The 18,443-nt window shown below is 41.2% G+C and overlaps 1 protein-coding gene across 3 annotated transcripts in view; it reads left to right on the plus strand.

Annotated features, from left to right (window-relative positions):
- The first annotated feature begins 7,548 nt into the window (after positions 1-7,548).
- Positions 7,549-18,443, plus strand: part of hdac5 (histone deacetylase 5) — an 84,976-nt gene continuing 74,081 nt past the window's right edge. For all 3 annotated transcript variants that reach the window (XM_034295082.1, XM_034295081.1, XM_034295083.1), the window contains exon 1: positions 7,549-7,715. The gene's annotated coding sequence lies outside the window, so the exon portion shown is untranslated. The remainder of the gene's footprint in view (positions 7,716-18,443) is intronic.

Here is an 18,443-nt window from a genome sequence, read left to right on the forward strand (position 1 = left end):
TGGAAGTGTCTAGGAGCGACAACTGCCCAACCACTCAGTAGTAGACACACGGCCACCCCTGGATGTTCTGAGGGCGGCAGCCAATTGTCACAATGCCGCCTCAAATTTAAGTGCCCAATCTTGCCTAATGGGAGGGCTGGCCCTGAGTAGACCACACAAACTCACAGAGCGGGGCCGCCGGGTACTGATGCACGTAGCGTGTATAAATCGCCCATCATCTGTTGCATCGCTCACCACAGAGTTCCAAACTGCCCCTGGAAGCAACATCAGCACAGGAACTCTGTGTCAGGAGCTTCACGAAATGGGTTCCCATGGCCGAGCAGCTGTACGCAAGCCTCACATCAACATGCGCGATGCCAAGCGTCGGCTGGGCAAACACCTTTAGGATGAACTGGAACGGCGATTGCTAGCCAGGCCTTTTCGTTCAACATCCGTGCCTGACCCCACAAATGCTTTTTTGTCTGAATAGGTACAAATTCCCACAGAGACACTCCAAAATCTTGTGGAAAGCCTTTCTAAAAGAGTGGCAGTAGTTATAGCTGCAAGGGGTAAGTAATGGGATGTCCAACAAGCTCATGTACAGCTCCGGAAAAAATTAAGAGCCCACTGCACCTCTTTCTTTCCTTTCCAAAAAAGTCCAAAAGGAAGGTTTTGGGTGAGAAACAGAAGGTTGTTTCAATGAAACGTCTCATCAGGACAATGAATTAGCATCCTTCAATCATACAATGCTAGCCCTTCCCATATATCCATATCGCTGTGTGCATTTCTAATCAGGTAATGATGAGTCATTGTTGCTGTGAATTACCATCTCCATCTCTCTGTACATTTCAATCCTATTGTTTTATAAGGAGAATAAGTTGGCTATTTTTCACTGAAAACAATTCCTCTGACCTATTTTTTGCCTGCTATCCCAAAATTACAAGCAGGCAAATAAACCACAGTCCAAGACACCTGTGGGTCACGCCAAGCTGATGGAAAAGCCTTGTCTGAAAGTACCTGTTGCCCTTTATTTTCAGCATCTCCTCCACTTCCTCTTGCTGTTGTTCGGCCAGTCAGGCCAGTGGAACAAACAGGTTTGCTTGTGTTCGCTTTTAGCCTTTTTTGCACTGCCGCCAGTGTTATTTTTAGCTGCTGTCTTATGTATCTTTTAACGTGAATCCATTGATCCTTACACACCATGTTCACATGAATAGGCTTTTCAGACGTAAGAGGGGGCATCAATTGCTGGCTCCACGGGAGGGGTGACGTCCTCTCCCACCTCTGCAGGAGGGCTTACAGTGCTGTCAATAGTGGTTATGGACAGACAGACTGACGAGGACCCTCCTGCAATGAAAGAGGCAAGAGATAAGGAGGAGAGAGGTAGGGAGGTGTCCAGGAAGCTTGGGGTGGGGCTTGCATTTGGAGCTCTGCCATGTGGTGTTTTCATGGCAACCAACTACACATTTACACAAAAAACACACAGAAAATCCAACACTAACAGTGACCCATTGTGTCACATCTCTCACCCCATCTACCTACCTCTCAACCTACCTCTCTCTACTTAGCCTTCTATCCTATTATACTGTGCCTACCTCTATCTACCTACATTTCTGTCTTGCTACCAATCTGTATTTCCACCTTTCTCTCTTTATGTACCTACCACTAGCTACCCCTCTTTACCTACCTACCCCTCTGTCTCTACCCTACCCCTCTGTCTCTACCTACCCCTCTTTACCTACCCACCCCTCTGTCTCTACCTACCCCTCTGTCTCTACCCTACCCCTCTGTCTCTACCCACCCCTCTGTCTCTACCCACCCCTCTGTCTCTACCCTACCCCTCTGTCTCTACCCACCCCTCTGTCTCTACCTGCCCCCTGTATCTACCTGCCCCCTGTATCTGCCTGCCCCCTGTATCTACCTGCCCCCTGTATCTGCCTGCCCCCTGTATCTGCCTGCCCCCTGTATCTACCTGCCCCCTGTATCTACCTGCCCCCTGTATCTACCTGCCCTCTGTATCTACCTGCCCCCTGTATCTACCTGCCCCCTGTATCTACCTGCCCCCTGTATCTACCTGCCTCTCTCAATTTCAATTAAAGGGTTTCATTGACATGGGAAACATGTTTACACTGCCAAAGCAAGTGAAAACACAATAATAAATAACAACAGTGAAACCAAAAATAACATAAGGACATTTCAAATTCAAAGTAAACGTTGTACATGTATTAAGGCATTTTGGATGTTATATTATAGCACAGCGTACTGAAATATAATGAAAATAGTGACAGAAAGTCTGAATGACAAGGGACAAAGAAATAATAAGAGGAATGTGGGTCTGGTTCACAATGGTATTTGTGCTATGCCCTTTCCTTATGGCAGTAGGTTACAAATACTGCTGCTGTGATTGCACATTGTCGTGTTTCATCAAAAACCGATATGTGAGCTTACCAAAGTTTGATTTCAAACTCGTTTGTGAGTCTGTATGATCTGAGGGAAATGTGTGCCTCTAATGTGGTCATACATTTGTCTGGTCAGGATATGAAGCCCTGTTTTGACCTCAGTTTATATGCAGTGTACACAGTCTGTCTTCTCTGTCTGTTTGGGTTTATGAAGAGCGCCCAATTTCCAGATGGCTTAAGATCTATCATGTCCAGTATTTATCATTCTCTCTCTCTAACTCTCTCCAGCTCGTGCTGTGGATGGGCGGACAGCAGAGTTTTAAGAACTTTTCTGGGGTGTACTGTGGAGGGGCCTGAGAAGGTCTTTCAGGGGTCCTTCAAAAAGCTAACAGCAGACAATGCTATCACTACTGAGACCTAAAACCCTTAAAGAAGTGACAAGTGTCATTGTCCTCTCGAATTACAACATACTGTCCAAGTATTTGGCAAATCTCCGTAAAGACTACCCTCTGACATTGCGGTTCACAAGAACAAGGCATACTGCCTGGGCTGACAATAACTGACTGTATTTTTCTTTTGAGAAATGTGACAGACTAGGATATGTGTCATCTCTATAGATCATGGATGACTTGGATGTGATGGGTAGGATTTAGCCGGCGGCATCAATTAAGGTAAACTGGGAGAAGAGCGGCCACTGATTATGGGGGGATGGGCCAAAGCAAGGTATCATAGCCTTCCTAAAACACATTTAGGTGTTCTTGTGGACAAAGGACCTGGATAACAACACAGTGTCTCATCAATCGCTGGCTGAAAACTGAGTTCTGCCTGTCGCAGGAGGTAGAGTTTGTAGATAACCGGCTCTCTTTTTGGGACTCCCCCAGAAATGGGGCCAGGCCTGATCTGCTGAGGAGCGACAGACTCCATCCTAACTGGAGTGATGCTCTTCTTTTATCTAGGACCATTGACAGGAGTCTCACTCCTATAGCCTCACCATGAGATAGGGTGCAGGTCAGGCCGCAGGCTGTTAGCCAGCCTGCTAGTATAGTGGAGTCTGTCGATAGCATAGCCAGAGTAGTTAGTACAGCTTTACCTATTGCCACTGTGACTCATTCCAGGCTGAGAAAAGTTAAACAAGGTAGTGCTAACAAAAACAACCTTATTAAGATAAAGCCTTCCTCCACCTCGGTCACAAATAAAAATTACTGTATCACCTCCCATCTCAAAATGGGACTCCTAAATGTTAGATCTCTTGCTACAAAGGCAGTTGCAGTAAATTAATTCATCTCTGATCATTAACTAGATGTTATTGGCTTGTGTGAAACATGGCTAAAGCCTGATGAATTTTTGGTGATTTCAATATTCATATGGAAAAGTCCAATGACCCTCTTCAAAAAGCCTTTGAAGCCATAATTGACTCGATGGGTTTTATCCAACATGTCTCAGTTCCAACACACTGCCACAATCACACCTTAGATTTAGTCCTGTCACGAAAAATAAATATTGTAGATCTAATATTTTCCCCCCAAAATCCTGGAATATCAGAATACTGTCTTATGACATTCACCGTTAAAACAAGAAATCCACTTGCGCCGCAAAAAATGGGTTTCAAAAGCCGTACTATAAATTATCGGACTACAAATAGATTTCTTGATATTCTTACAAGTTCACTCATCAACGACAGAGTGAATAAACCCGGAAATGATCAAATTAAGGATCTAAACTCAACACTGCCAAATACTTTAGATACGGTTGCACCACTAAAAACAAAAGAAATACGCAACAAGAAACTTGCTCCCTGGTACACAGACAACACTAGAGCACTCAAGTAAGTCTCCAGATAATTGGAGCGAAAGTGGCACTCCACCAAGTTGGAATTTCAGACTAGCACTCACATCTGCTCGATCAGCTTATTTCTCCAACCTGATTGAGGTGAAGAAAAACAATCCAAAATGTATTTTCGATACAGTTGCAAAGTTAACAAAAAAGCAACGCTCAACAAGTGAAGTGGGTCTAACTGTAATTAATACATTAACTACTTTGATGAAAAGATGATCACCAATAGAAAACAGATAACTGACCTTAAATAGTTATAATCCCCCAAATCTGTCCTGAGAATGTCCTGAACCTCCCTGACCAGGTGTCAATAGGGACACTTAATTTTTTTTTTATCCCATATCGCTCGACACATTCACAAAATTTGTAATGAGTTCTAAACCCACAAATTGTCAGCTAGACCCGATTCCAACAAAATTACTTAAGGAGCTATTTCCTGTGCGAGGTCAGCCAATGTTGAACAAAATAAATTGCTCCCTTTCCTCCGGATGTGTACCAAACTCACCAAAAATAGCAGAAATTAAGCCTCTTCTAAAAAAAAATCTGGATCCTGACATATTAAACAATTATAGGCCAACATCGAACCTCCTGTTCCTCTCAAAAATCTTAGAAAAAGGTGTTTCACTTCAACTGAATGCCTTCCTGAAGACAGATAACATGTATGAAATGCTCCAATCCGGTTTCAGACCCCATCATAGTACTGAGATTGCTCTCGTGAAGGTAACAAATTACCTTCTAATTGGCTCAGACAAAGGTTCCGCATCCGTCCTGTTGCTTCTTGATCTTAGTGCTGCTTTTGACACTATTGATCACTCCCTTCTCTTAGAGAGACTGGAAACCCATATTGGGCTACGTGGACATGTTCTAGCCTGGTTTAAATCTTAATTATCTGAAAGATATCAATGTGTATGTGTGGATGGCATATCCTCTGACTAATAAAAGGCATGTTTTGGTGTTCCTCAAGGCTCGGTTCTGGGCCCATTATTGTTCTCACTATATATGCTGCCTCTGGGTGATGTAATCCAGAATAACAATGTAAATTTTCACTGTTATGCTGATTACACACAGTTACATATTTCAATGAAGCATGGAGAAGCCCCAAAATTAGCTACTTTGGAAGCATGCATTTCAGAAGTGGATGACAGAGAACATCTTGCTTTTAAACTCAAGAAAAACAGAAATGCTTGTTTTAGGACCCAAGAAACAAAGAGCGTTGTTAGCAGATCTCACTGTGAACCTCGATGGCTGCATGGTTGTATCCCAAAAAACTGTAAGAAACCTCTGTGTTACCCTTGACCCTGACCTCTCCTTTGAAGAACATATAAAATATGTCTCAAGAGTTGCTTGTTTTCATCTTCGAAACATTGCAAAAATCTGAAACGTTCAATAATAAACTGATGCAGAAAAACTAATCCATGCTTTTGTTACTTCTAGATTAGATTACTGCAATGCTCTTCTTTCCAGTTACCCTGACAAATCAATAAATAAACTTCAATTAGTGCTGCACAAGGCTGCTAGAATCCTAACTAGAACAAAAAAGGTGAACAAGTTACTCCAATACTAGCCTCTTTACACTGGCTGCCTGTTAGGGTTAGGGCTGATTTTAAGGTTTTATTGTTAACCTATAAATGAATACATGGACTTGCTCCTACTTACCTTGCTGAAATGATCCAGCCTTACATACCTACATGTAACCTTAGATCCCAAGATGCAGGCCTTTAAATTGTACCTAGAGTTTCTAAACAAACAGCCGGAGGCAGGGCCTTTTCTCATAGAGCTCCACTACTGTGGAATGATTTGCCAATTAAGGTTAGAAATGCATACTCAGTGCAAACTTTCAAGTGTCTACTAAAGACTCATCTCTACAGCATGGTCTATGATTAAGTGTAGTCTGGCCCAGGGTGAGAAGGTGACCAGAAAGGTTTGATACTGTCCACCCTTGCTGTCTTGCCAGGTGGGCTCTCATCACCACTGGGATGCCCTCCCTCCAATGCCATTCGGGGGTACAGTCACTGGCTTGTTGTTATCTCTCTGTTGCGCACTTGTGCAATTGGGTTGTACTTTGCTGGCAAAACTCAGCCTTCATTCAGGGTGGTTGCGGTTGGTGGGTGTCCTTTTGGTTGATGCTTGGCAATGTGGGTGGATTGATTCCTCACTCAAAACGTTCCTTACATTTTTTTTTGGAAAGGATTGAACAAGGTGCAGTGGTCTCTTATTTTTTTTTGATCTGGAAGCTGTATATGGCTTCCAGATCAACATCTGGCATTTGAGAAGAACTGGCAGCAAAGAGACCATTCTCTTCTTGTTGCCTTTCTTCAAGACTGTTTTCTAAGCCGCAACAGGTCCCACAGGGCATTTCCCCTAAGACTTCTTTGCATGGACAAAGCGTGTACTTTGGTGACAGATGACTCGGCCAGAAGCTGAGTGGCAATTTTCTGCATCTCAAGGAATTTACTTTTAAGTAATGTCCATTAGATGAAAACAGCTATTTGGGTCATTCTCTGAATTTTTTGTTATCAACTTGCCAAGTTTATTCAAATTTCTTTAAGCAATTTCACAAGATATCACTTACATTTTGGACAACACAATAATTTCTTGTTACTATTTCATGACTTATTGTTCTTATGAGCTAATAATCTATTGGATTTAAACAGTCACAGTTACTGTCCAGATCTGTAGCTTTAAAAAAAATTCTCAACAGTCCTAAGACATAAGCCCAGTATAGATGGCCAGAGATATGGACAATATCTGAAGAAATAAAGCTCCAGAAAAAATTAAGAGACCACTGCACCTTTTTCTTTCCTTTCCAAAAATGTTAAAAATGAAAGTTTTGAGTGAGCAGAACAAGCGTTTTTGCAGTGGTCTCTTAATTTTAACCCTTCTATTCCTCACTCAAAACCTTCCTTTTCGACTTTTTTGGAAAGGAAAGAAAAAGGTGCAGTGATCTCTTAATATTTTCCGAAGCTTTATACTGAAACAGCGCTTAGGCTGTCTCATCCGTAGAGCACATGTTATGTAGTCTAGGTGTCACATTAGCCGCAGGCAAATTACGGCATCTGGAGTCATGGCTTACAGACATAATAATAACAGAACATTGTGAACAACCAAGATAAGATTTGAGAAACATCAAATGTGTGTGGCAAATATACCACTTCTGTAGCATCAGATGTTCGTGACAAAAAGGAATGAAGGTAACGTGTAATCTTCTCTTACTCGGTCCGTAGCAGTGTCTAAGTGTCTATGCGACGGTGAGGTGCTGGGTATCTGCTTTACTGAGTTACTCATTGGTAGTATGATCTATTTTTAGCACCAACTAACGGGGTCACGTGACAGAGTACATACGTCATTAATGTTGTTGTTGGTGGAGGAGCTGCAAATATGGAGGAAAGAGAGTTGTGACAGCAAAAAAAAAAAATGAAGAGATTTCATCAAAACGATTATTCAACAGATTTAGTGTAGCGGTTAAAGCGGCAGTCCCCGAGCAGTGACAAGAACAACTGCAAACAGGTACGTTCACCATATTTTCTGGATGAGAATCTATTTTCGTCTAACGTTATTGGTAGCAGAGGTTTATGTACCCGGATCTTTTCATCTGATGCGTTTGTTTGCAGGCTAGCTTGTTACCTAGCTAGCTAGCCAGCCACCCACCCAGCTGATAAAACGCGGTTAAGTTTTAATAGCTAGCTAGCCAGCTAACTAATGTTAGCTAGTACAATAAGTGTAGGTGCTTCAGTTAATGTAACTAACGTAACGTTACATTTGCACGAAATGATTGCTCTGATGTGACAAGTGTCAAGTTAGCAAACTGATTACTGTCTATTAAATGTCATCTGTTTTAAAAGCATCAGTACAGGTAACCGGTTTGTAACGTAAGGGTAACCCCCCATGCCATTGTAGTCGTCAGCAGACTGGGTTTTTGCAAGGTGATGATGCCACTGGACTAGGGGTCCCAGCTAGCTGCTAGCTGGCTATCTTGCTGTTTCTATGTGATTTACAAGGTTTGTGTGTGTTAGGTTTAACTATACTCATGGGATCCAAATGTTCCCATGAGTATAGTAAAACCAGAAAAGATTTGACTCATGGGGACCTTTTGCCGGTCCCCATGAAGCAAAAGTCAATTTCCAGCTCAAGGTTTAGTTTTGGGTAAAACTTAGAATTCATTTTAGAGTTAGAATTGGGATTTCTTTAAGGTCCAGGCGTTGTTGGTTAAGTTTAGGCATTACATGTAGGTAAAGTTTAGGCATAAATGTTACTTTATTGGGGTTAAGGTTAGGGCAAGGGAGCAAGCTAATTTCTATTTTCTGGTCCCCATGAGGATAGCCATACAAACGTGTGTGTGTGTGTGTGCGTGTGTGAGAGAGAGATATCTCTCACAAATGATCTAACATGGACAGTAGGAGTTGTCTGTGTTGTACCATATTCATTTTCTATGCCAATAGATAACATTTTAAATACAATGTTGGATTAATGTGAAAATGACATGACTGGGCTGGAAAGTCTGTTATTCGATGACAGTAGATTTGTTGCAAGCCAGCAGTGCAAGTTTTAGAATATTATGGATAAGAGATCTTTTTGTCATAGCCATGTGTCCTCAACGTGTAACTAGAGTAAGACTCTCTTTTTTGGAAATGAGTATCAAGCTTATCACTGAGCACTTATCACCATGTGAACCAACTGTCCTCTTATTTAATCTGTAGCCTAATGAAATGCATTTGTCTTCAAATTTACATTGATATGAAGGGTCAATTACTGCACAATGATTCTTCTCCCATATTAATTTACAGTGGGGAGAACAAGTATTTGATACAGTGCCGATTTTGCAGGTTTACCCACTTACAAAGCATATAGAAATCTGTAATTTTTTATCATAGGTACACTTCAACTATGAGTGACGGAATCTAAAACAAAAATCCAGAAAATCACATTGTATGATTTTTAAGTAATTCATTTGCATTTTATTGCATGACATAAGTATTTGATACATCCGAAAAGCAGAACTTAATATTTGGTACAAAAACCTTTGTTTGCAATTACAGAGATCATACGTTTCCTGTAGTTCTTGAACAGGTTTGCACACACTGTAGCAGGGATTTTGGCCCACTCCTCCATACAGACCTTCTCCAGATCCTTCAGGTTTCGGGGCCGTCGCTGGGCAATATGGACTTTCAGCTCCCTCCAAAGATTTCCTATTGGGTTCAGGTCTGGAAACTGGCTAGGCAACTCCAGGACCTTGAGATGCTTCTTATGGAGCCACTCCTTAGTTGCCCTGGCTGTGTGTTTCGGGTCGTTGTCATGCTGGAAGACCCAGCCATGACCCATCTTCAATGCTCTTACTGAGGGAAGGAGGTTTTTGGCCAAGATCTCGCGATACATGGCCCCATCCATCCTCCCCTCAATACGGTGCAGTCGTCCTGTCCCCTTTGCAGAAAAGCATCCCCAAAGAATGATGTTTCCACCTCCATGCTTCACGGTTGGGATGGTGTTCTTGGGGTTGTACTCATCCTTCTTCTTCCTCCAAACACGGCGAGTTTAGACCAAAAGCTCTATTTTTGTCTCATCAGACCACATGACCTTCTCCCATTCCTCCTTTGGATCATCCAGATGGCAAACTTCAGACGGGCCTGGACATGCGCTGGCTTGAGCAGGGGGACCTTGTGTGCGCTGCAGGATTTTAATCCATGACGGCGTAGTGTGTTACTACTGGTTTTCTTTGAGACTGTGGTCCCAGCTCTCTTCAGGTCATTGACCAGGTCCTGCCGTGTAGTTCTGGACTGATCCCTCACCTTCCTCATGATCATTGATGGCCCACCAGGTGAGATCTTGCATGGAGCCCCAGACCAAGGGAGATTGACCGTCATCTTGAACTTCTTCCATTTTCTAATAATTTCGCCAACAGTTGTTGCCTTTTCACCAGGCTGCTTGCCTATTGTCCTGTAGCCCATCCCAGCCTTGTGCAGGTCTACAATTTTATCCCTGATGTCCTTACAGAGCTCTCTGGTCTTGGCCATTGTGGAGAGGTTGGCGTCTGTTTGATTGAGTGTGTGGACAGGTGTCTTTTATACAGGTAACGAGTTCAAACTGGTGCAGTAAATACAGGTAATGAGTGGAGAACAGGAGGGTTTCCTAAAGTAAAACTAACAGGTCTGTGAGAGTAGGAATTCTTACTGGTTGGTAGGTGATCAAAAACATATGTCATGCAATAAAATTCAAATTAATTATTTAAAAATCATACAATGTGATTTTCTGAATTTCTGTTTTAGATTCCGTCTCTCACAGCTGAAGTGTACCTATGATAAAAAGTACAGCCCTCTAACTGCTGTGTAAGTAGGAAAGCCTGCAAAATCGGCAGTGTATCAAATACTTGTTCTCCCCAGTGTAATTGGATTTCCCAGAAATAATGTAGTCAATAATTTTTTTGGGTCTGTCTTAGTCCTTCACAGAACTCTAGTCCCAACATGGACGACCCCAAATCCCTACACTCTTAGCCCTTGTTTTACATCGGCACATCTAAGTGTACTTACAGACAATGGGGACTGGTGATCAGAGTTAACTAACTTGCTACGCTGTTCACCAACTTGCTGCAGACCTCATGAAAAGGCAGACCACTGAGGTGCGAGGATGATAAAATGATATAATGGCATTCAATACATTTGACATCACCGGTGTGGCTTAAGTTTGCATTGAATCACAGCCCTGTTTCCAAAGAACTTGGGAAGCTGTGTAACATGGAAACATATCAAATGTTGAAAATGAGAAATGTTATTGTTTTTGGAAAAATACATGCCTGTTCTGAATTTGATGCCAGCAACATGTTTCAAAAAAGTTGGGACAGGGGCATGTTTATGACTGTATTGCATCACCTCTTTCTTTTAACAATAACCTCTAAGCGTTTGGGAACTGAGGAGACCAGTTTCTCTAGTTTTGAGAGTTAAATGTATTCCCATTCTTGTTTGATACAGGATTTCAGCTGCTCAGCAGTTTGGGGGTCTCCTTTGTTGTATTTTTTATTTCATAATGTTTTCAGTGGGTGACTGGTCTGGACTGCAGGCAGTCCAGACCAGTCTACGAAGCCATGCTGTTGTAATATGTGCAGAATGTGGATTAGCATTGTCTTGCTGAAATAAGCAAGGCCTTCCCTGTAAAAAGATATTTGCTGGATGGCAGCATATGTCGATCCAAAACCGGTATACATTGCTCAGCATTAATGGTGCCTTCATAGATGTGCAAGTCACCCATACTATGTGCACTAATGCACCACCATACTATCACGGATGCTGGCTTTTGAACCGTGCGCTGATGGTCCCTCAATCTTTCACAGAATGGTGAACCCCGCCCATCCTCACTTCTGATCGCCCATCCTCTCTGGAATGATCTTTTTATACCCAATCATGTTACTGACCTGTTGCCATTTGACCTAATTAATTGTTTGTTATTCCACCAGGTTTTGTAACATTACACCACTTTTCCAGTCTTTTGGTGCCTCTGTCCCAACTTTTTTGAAATATGTGTGTATGTGTGTGTATATGGGCATGTATTTTTCAATAAATAATGACATGTCTCTGTTTCAACATTTTTATATGATGTTTTTGTACTAGTTTCTATTTAATATAGGGTTGAAATAATGTACACATCATTGCATTCTGTTTTTATTAACATTTTACACAGCGTCCCAAAATTTTTGGAAAAGTGTTATTAAAATCAACCCTGCGAGTGACGCTGCTCACTCTGCCCCTCAATGTAAAATAAGGGCAGAGGGGGTAGCTTTTGCAAATTACACCAGCGCTTAAAATGGCATTCAAAACTGCAGCTGGTTTTGGTGGGGATTCCCCTGAGGGAATGTGTCTAGGGCAAGTTAGGGGCTGTCTCCTTCTTGAACGCAGTCCAGGGCTTGTTCTATATTAGAGTGGGGAAGTGCTTCTTTGATCTACCCGTTTCACATCCAAGAAGGCACCACACCCTGGTTAGTTGTCTCCTTTTTGAATTTAACAAACCCTCATCTATGATTTTACATAGGACCATCACAGCCTGCAACAGTCTGCTTTTCAGAGAGCTCTGTATTTTATTTTGTCACCCTGCCTTTAGCCGCGTGTTGATCTTCAGTTTGCATTAACGTGACGTTCACAGAAGCACCCCCAAAACTGGCGCACATAGAATTGGTTTACATGTGTGCATGGCGTTGTTGGATGTGACGGATCATGCTGTGAGTGTCCCAGAATTTTTTAGCAAAATGCATCGCCAGTGAGTCTTGGTTTATGAATTACAGGGACGTGCTCGTTGTACATCAGGCTATGATATTTTATAGTCTTAGCAATGTCTTGCCTTTCCATATTCCTCCTTTCTGCAATTCTGAGAGAGGGACTTTTTGGCAGGGGAACACTATTTGGCCCTCTGTACAGTAGATTATTTTATTTGAACAACTATAGTGTATTGACAGAAAATGTCGTGCATTCTCTTGTACAATAAAGGACTTAGGGAAATGTTGCAGGGATATATATTTTTTCTTCAGGGAGAAGCATTGACAATTAATTCTCACCTTAAAATAAGGTAAAACAATAAGATGTATATTAGGGACGTGCATTGGACCATATTTTACTATCCGAATAGTCTGTGTTGTTATTCGAATAGTATTCGGTTAACCGAAATACGTTTTTAAAAATGACGGATACCACACGAGCGCTACTACATAACGCGCGAAGGACATGGTGTAACGTCGGCTCAATGATCGTTCGTGTGACAAAAAAGCGCCTGAGTGTATGGAGGAATCCGTGTGGTTGGCACGCAAAACTACAGAACTAGAAGACCATAGTAATCAACACACAACATTGAGATTATTGGATTGGAAGAGTTTTAGCGAATCGAACCAGCTACAGCTCTGGATTAAATTAAGAGACCACAGCACATTTTTCTTTCCTTTCGAAAAGGAAGGTTTTGAGTGAGGAACAGAAGAGCTAACGTTAAGAGACCATATATTTCAGGTATTCGAATATTCAACTATCCGTGCCCATCCCTAGTTTATATAGTGCTGTGAAAAAGTACATGCTCCATCTGATTTTGTGCATATTATACTGAAATTGGCCAGACCTTTTTGTAAATTGTCTGAGGGGGAAAGAAATACATTTAGGGGCTTAATTTGTTTGGTGTAGTAAGTAAGCGTGCAATCTTCAGGTGTGAAAAGCAATTTGCCCCACACTTGAAAATTCAACCCAATAAAAGGGATTCATAATGTTAGGTGTTTGAATATGTTGGTAAACTATCAAGACACATTTGGCTAGTCCTGCCCAATATATATTGGTCTAATTTAATTAAATATCAAACTGTTGTCCGGAAATGTTTAGGGTGTCTTTTGATTGTGGTATAATGTGGCTTTGGAACCTGCGGTCTGGAAGGGTTTGCAGAGCCATTTCAAGTCTTTGGATTTCCCCCAAATCACAGCTGTTCACCAACTTGCTGCAGACCTCATGAAAAGGCAGACCACTGAGGTGCGAGGATGATAAAATGATATAATGGCATTCAATACATTTGACATCACCGGTGTGGCTTAAGTTTGCATTGAATCACAGCCCTGTTTCCAAAGAACTTGGGAAGCTGTGTAACATGGAAACATATCAAATGTTGAAAATGAGAAATGTTATTGTTTTTGGAAAAATACATGCCTGTTCTGAATTTGATGCCAGCAACATGTTTCAAAAAAGTTGGGACAGGGGCATGTTTATGACTGTATTGCATCACCTCTTTCTTTTAACAATAACCTCTAAGCGTTTGGGAACTGAGGAGACCAGTTTCTCTAGTTTTGAGAGTTAAATGTATTCCCATTCTTGTTTGATACAGGATTTCAGCTGCTCAGCAGTTTGGGGGTCTCCTTTGTTGTATTTTTTATTTCATAATGTTTTCAGTGGGTGACTGGTCTGGACTGCAGGCAGTCCAGACCAGTCTACGAAGCCATGCTGTTGTAATATGTGCAGAATGTGGATTAGCATTGTCTTGCTGAAATAAGCAAGGCCTTCCCTGTAAAAAGATATTTGCTGGATGGCAGCATATGTCGATCCAAAACCGGTATACATTGCTCAGCATTAATGGTGCCTTCATAGATGTGCAAGTCACCCATACTATGTGCACTAATGCACCACCATTTCCATTTCAAGTCTTTGGATTTCCCCCAAATCACAGCCGAGCCATGTTGTTCAAAACGGAGATAGTTTGGGAGATAAGTGAATCTTCCCAGGAGTTGCCATCCTATTAAAATCTCACATTCTAGCCAGCTAGTGAGTGGCGGCAGACAAACTCATGCCTAGTGCTGCTTTCTCTGTTACCCTGGGCAAAAAAAAAAACTTTTAGCTATCGCTGAACATTTCTGATCATATAATGGCTTAGGTGAGGTCACAAGATTCTTTTTTGAATAATTACACGGCATAAAGTATTAGTTTGTTTTCTGTTTTATGGTGTAAACGGGTGGGGGTTGGCTGCCAAAATGAGTGGTTGAGTGGAGAACATTTGCTGGTAAACCCAAAAGTTAACTTGATGCCCTGCCTAGAAGAATTAAAAAACTTTGAATGCTACAAACCATCTTAGAGCACTTAATGATCTTCAGAAACATTGCTAATTTAAACAAATGACTCCCTATCCAAAGACCAACATTCGCATTTGTTTAAGCAGTTTTGAGAGTTAAATACCATACCAACCTTATTTACTACATTTATATCTAGGCATTGTATTATGTATAATTATAATTTAGACATTTTCCATTCATTATATGTCTTATGTTGGAGGCTCTTAACATTAAAATGTATAGAAATATAACTTTTGTATGATTGAATTTACATTTGTTGAAATAAGAAGCATCATCAGAAGCAACTTATTTAATTTTACTCCTGGTACACAAGTACAGAAATGACAAAACATTGATTTTGGTATCGACATCGGTGGATTGTGGTGTATGAATATCGGCTATTGGTATCGGCCAAGACTTTTCTTATAGTTGCGTCTTATCATTGCATCCCCAATTAATTACTTCAGCATTTTAATGTGCTGCTCAATTTTTCAATTTAGGAGTGTGTGCTCCTTGTAATTAATACCAGTGTAGAGTCCTGATCAACTGTAAATTATTGTATTTGATATACTCCCCACTTATATCCCAGTCATTTCTATTCTTACCAACCATTGGATGTACAGTGGATATACAAAGTCTGCACACCCCTGTTAACTTTTTACATCCACTTTATTATGTATATCAACACTGCATGGATCTTGTTTATTTTTCCACTCATATTGAAATCCCTTAGTCTTAACTGGTAATTGTACTTTGGGACTAAAGGTTATGGTACATTAAGGAGCTCAGTCAGGGCAACATACCTGGTAGACGAAGGGAGGCCTCGATGATGATCTGAGAAGCTAAGAATGAAAAGATATAGACCCAGAACTGTCCGCCATGTCTGGAACATCCTGCCTGTAGGTAGGTGTGGATTTGTCAGCCACTACCCTTTGCAGAAGACACCTGGCAAACAACAGAGGCTAGAATGCAAGGTGAAAAGTAACACGAAGAGTTTGTGAAGAAGTTGTGACCAGAGAACAGAGCAGATTAATCTTGCCATTTAACAGAGTGATAAAAAGAACCTTCATGCCAACGTATCTGTACGATCCGTTATGTTTTGGGCATGTATATCTTCTACTGGACTTGGCTCACTTGTTTTTTCGTAAAATGTAACCGCTGACTTAAGCAGTAGCATGAATCCTGAAACATAGTGAAAAATCTTGTCCGCTCAAATCCAGCCAAATCCCTCAAAATGTATTGGATGGCACTTAACTTTGCAGCAGGACAATGAACCCAACCATACTGCTAAGCAGAGTTTAATTTAGGGCCAAAGAGTGTTACGTTCTTTCAGAAGACAAGAATATAGGCATAAATGCCCCGAAACAAACAGGAGCTGAATATAGCTGCACTACAGGCCTGGCAGATCATGACTGTGGAAGACACCTTGACTTTAGTCATGTCTATAGGTCACATACTCCAGGCAGTCATCAAATGCAAAGGATTTGCAACCATGATCCAGATATAGGCCTAATCTTTAAGATTTTCATTTCTCCAATTGCTTATGGTCCCCTAAAAGAGCAAGGACTATGTATAGAAATGGCTGTAATTCATACACTGGTCTGATTTTAAAAATGTAAATACTCTTAAATGAATGCTGACTGTCTGTTTAATTAGTAATTAAGTAAGATGGGCTGGAGAACAGCCAAAAACAACAGCATTGTTGTCACCTTCCAAATACCTATGAACTGGATTGGGTTGTTGAAAAGAAGAGACCTGTTCTTAAAATGTCAGTAGGTTTACTTCTGCTCTTACCTGCAGGAGATACTAAACCCTCCAAAAAGAGATTGCATGTGATTTTTGCTTGAAAGGCAGTTGGCAGCCTTCCTTGCACTGAAATTGGATGAAGCCGAGATGGGTTATTGCTGAAGGAATCGTCCTCAGTGAAGTTAGTGCCAGCAAGGCCTGTCTTTAAGTTCCCGCAAGATTATCTAGAGATCAGTTAATGCTGTTTCTCACTCACTATGTCTGTATTTCCATACTGTCAGGACAATAAGTCCAGAATAGTAACCCATGGGAACTCTGGTCCTCACTTAGTTATTTTAAGGATTACAGTTATGGTTTGAATTTCAGTTATGTTCCGTTACATATTCCTCACATGGTCATCAGTAAAATATAGAAATGGTAGTGTTATAGCCTGGACATGTATGGCTACAACTGGAACTGTTTCACTTGTCTTCATTAATGTGACTGCTAAAAGCAGCAGCATGATGAATTCATAAGTGTGCATAAGCATATTTTCTGGTCAGATATAGTACAAGCCAATGCCTCTGAAATCAATGGACTGTACCTTAGGATACAATGGGACAATGAACCCAAACACACTGTCATAGCTTTCATAGAGATTTTCAGGACCAAAATCTGGAAAGGTCTTGACTGGCGAAGCCACTACCCAATCAGTTTCCCATGCTGAAAACCAGACTTGATGGCAAAATGCCCAGAAACAAGCAGGAAACCTGGCAATGGCTGTGGTGCAGGCCTGGCTGAGCATCACCGGGGAAGCTACCCAATGTCTGATGTCAATGGTTTGCAGACTTCAGGAAAACCTTGCATGCAAAGCATACAACACCTAGTACTAAACCTGACTACTTTAGTGTACACTATGTAAACATGCTGTCATTTATAAATGGTTCACACTCATATTAAAGCTGGCAGCCTGCAGTACAACCACTAAGTCATTGCATGATTTAATGTCATATTAACGACTGCAATCAATTTCACAAGTTCCTTGGATAAATTGATGACATTACTAGCAAAATATTATTTCTGCAAAAATAAGTTAATTTGGGTGTGATGATGGGGATTTCAGAATAAAAGTGGAGGAAGACAATGCTTTATTGTCTCCCATAAACTGATCGTGACAGTGACCTATGGCACAGGTCAGCTCATAGACAGTTAATCCTACAAGAATTTGGACGGTGAAATATAATTTTTTGGCTCTGTATTTGAGCCTGTTATAGCAAAAAAACAACAAACTATTTTGATTATCAGGGTGAACCTGATAAAAGCAGTATTATGTGCAATCAGCCAGATGTTGTTTCTCCTCCGCTTACAAAATTGTTCTGGGAATAAGCACAACTGTTATTTGATGTTGAATGTGTTGTGTAGATTTAAATATTAGGTTGGGGTTAAGCTCTTGTTGGAACGAGCAATGCACCCTCTTTATTGTGAGGGGCAGCCTTTTTCAGAAAGGGCTGTCTTGTTGCTCCTCATTTGTTCCCTTGTCATTACCCTGACCTGATTTGATCTTCATCTGGATACTTTTCCAAACATTTGAGCTGTAATTATACTGCAGAAAACATTAAAGAAAGAAATGACGGTTTGATACATATCTAAAATGACATTAAAATCACATTACTCTGACTACCTATGTTCAGGCATGGTGGTAGATGCACATGGTATAGATATGCTTGACAAAGGCAAAGACTGAGGACTTTTTCAGATGATAAGGAATGTTAGGATGCAGATAAGCCCAGGCCGAATCCTAGACGAAAACCTGCTTCAGTACGCACCAGACACTACAAGAGCTATTAACTTTTCAGCACGACATGGACCTTAAACTCTGTTACAGTTTTAGCTTGAATTGGCTTGAAATTCTAAAATTTCAGTCCGGAAATGATCCTCCAGCCATTAGGATAATGAGCAGTTAT

Source organism: Esox lucius, chromosome 11 (assembly GCF_011004845.1).
Source record: "Esox lucius isolate fEsoLuc1 chromosome 11, fEsoLuc1.pri, whole genome shotgun sequence".
Lineage (NCBI taxonomy): Eukaryota > Metazoa > Chordata > Actinopteri > Esociformes > Esocidae > Esox > Esox lucius.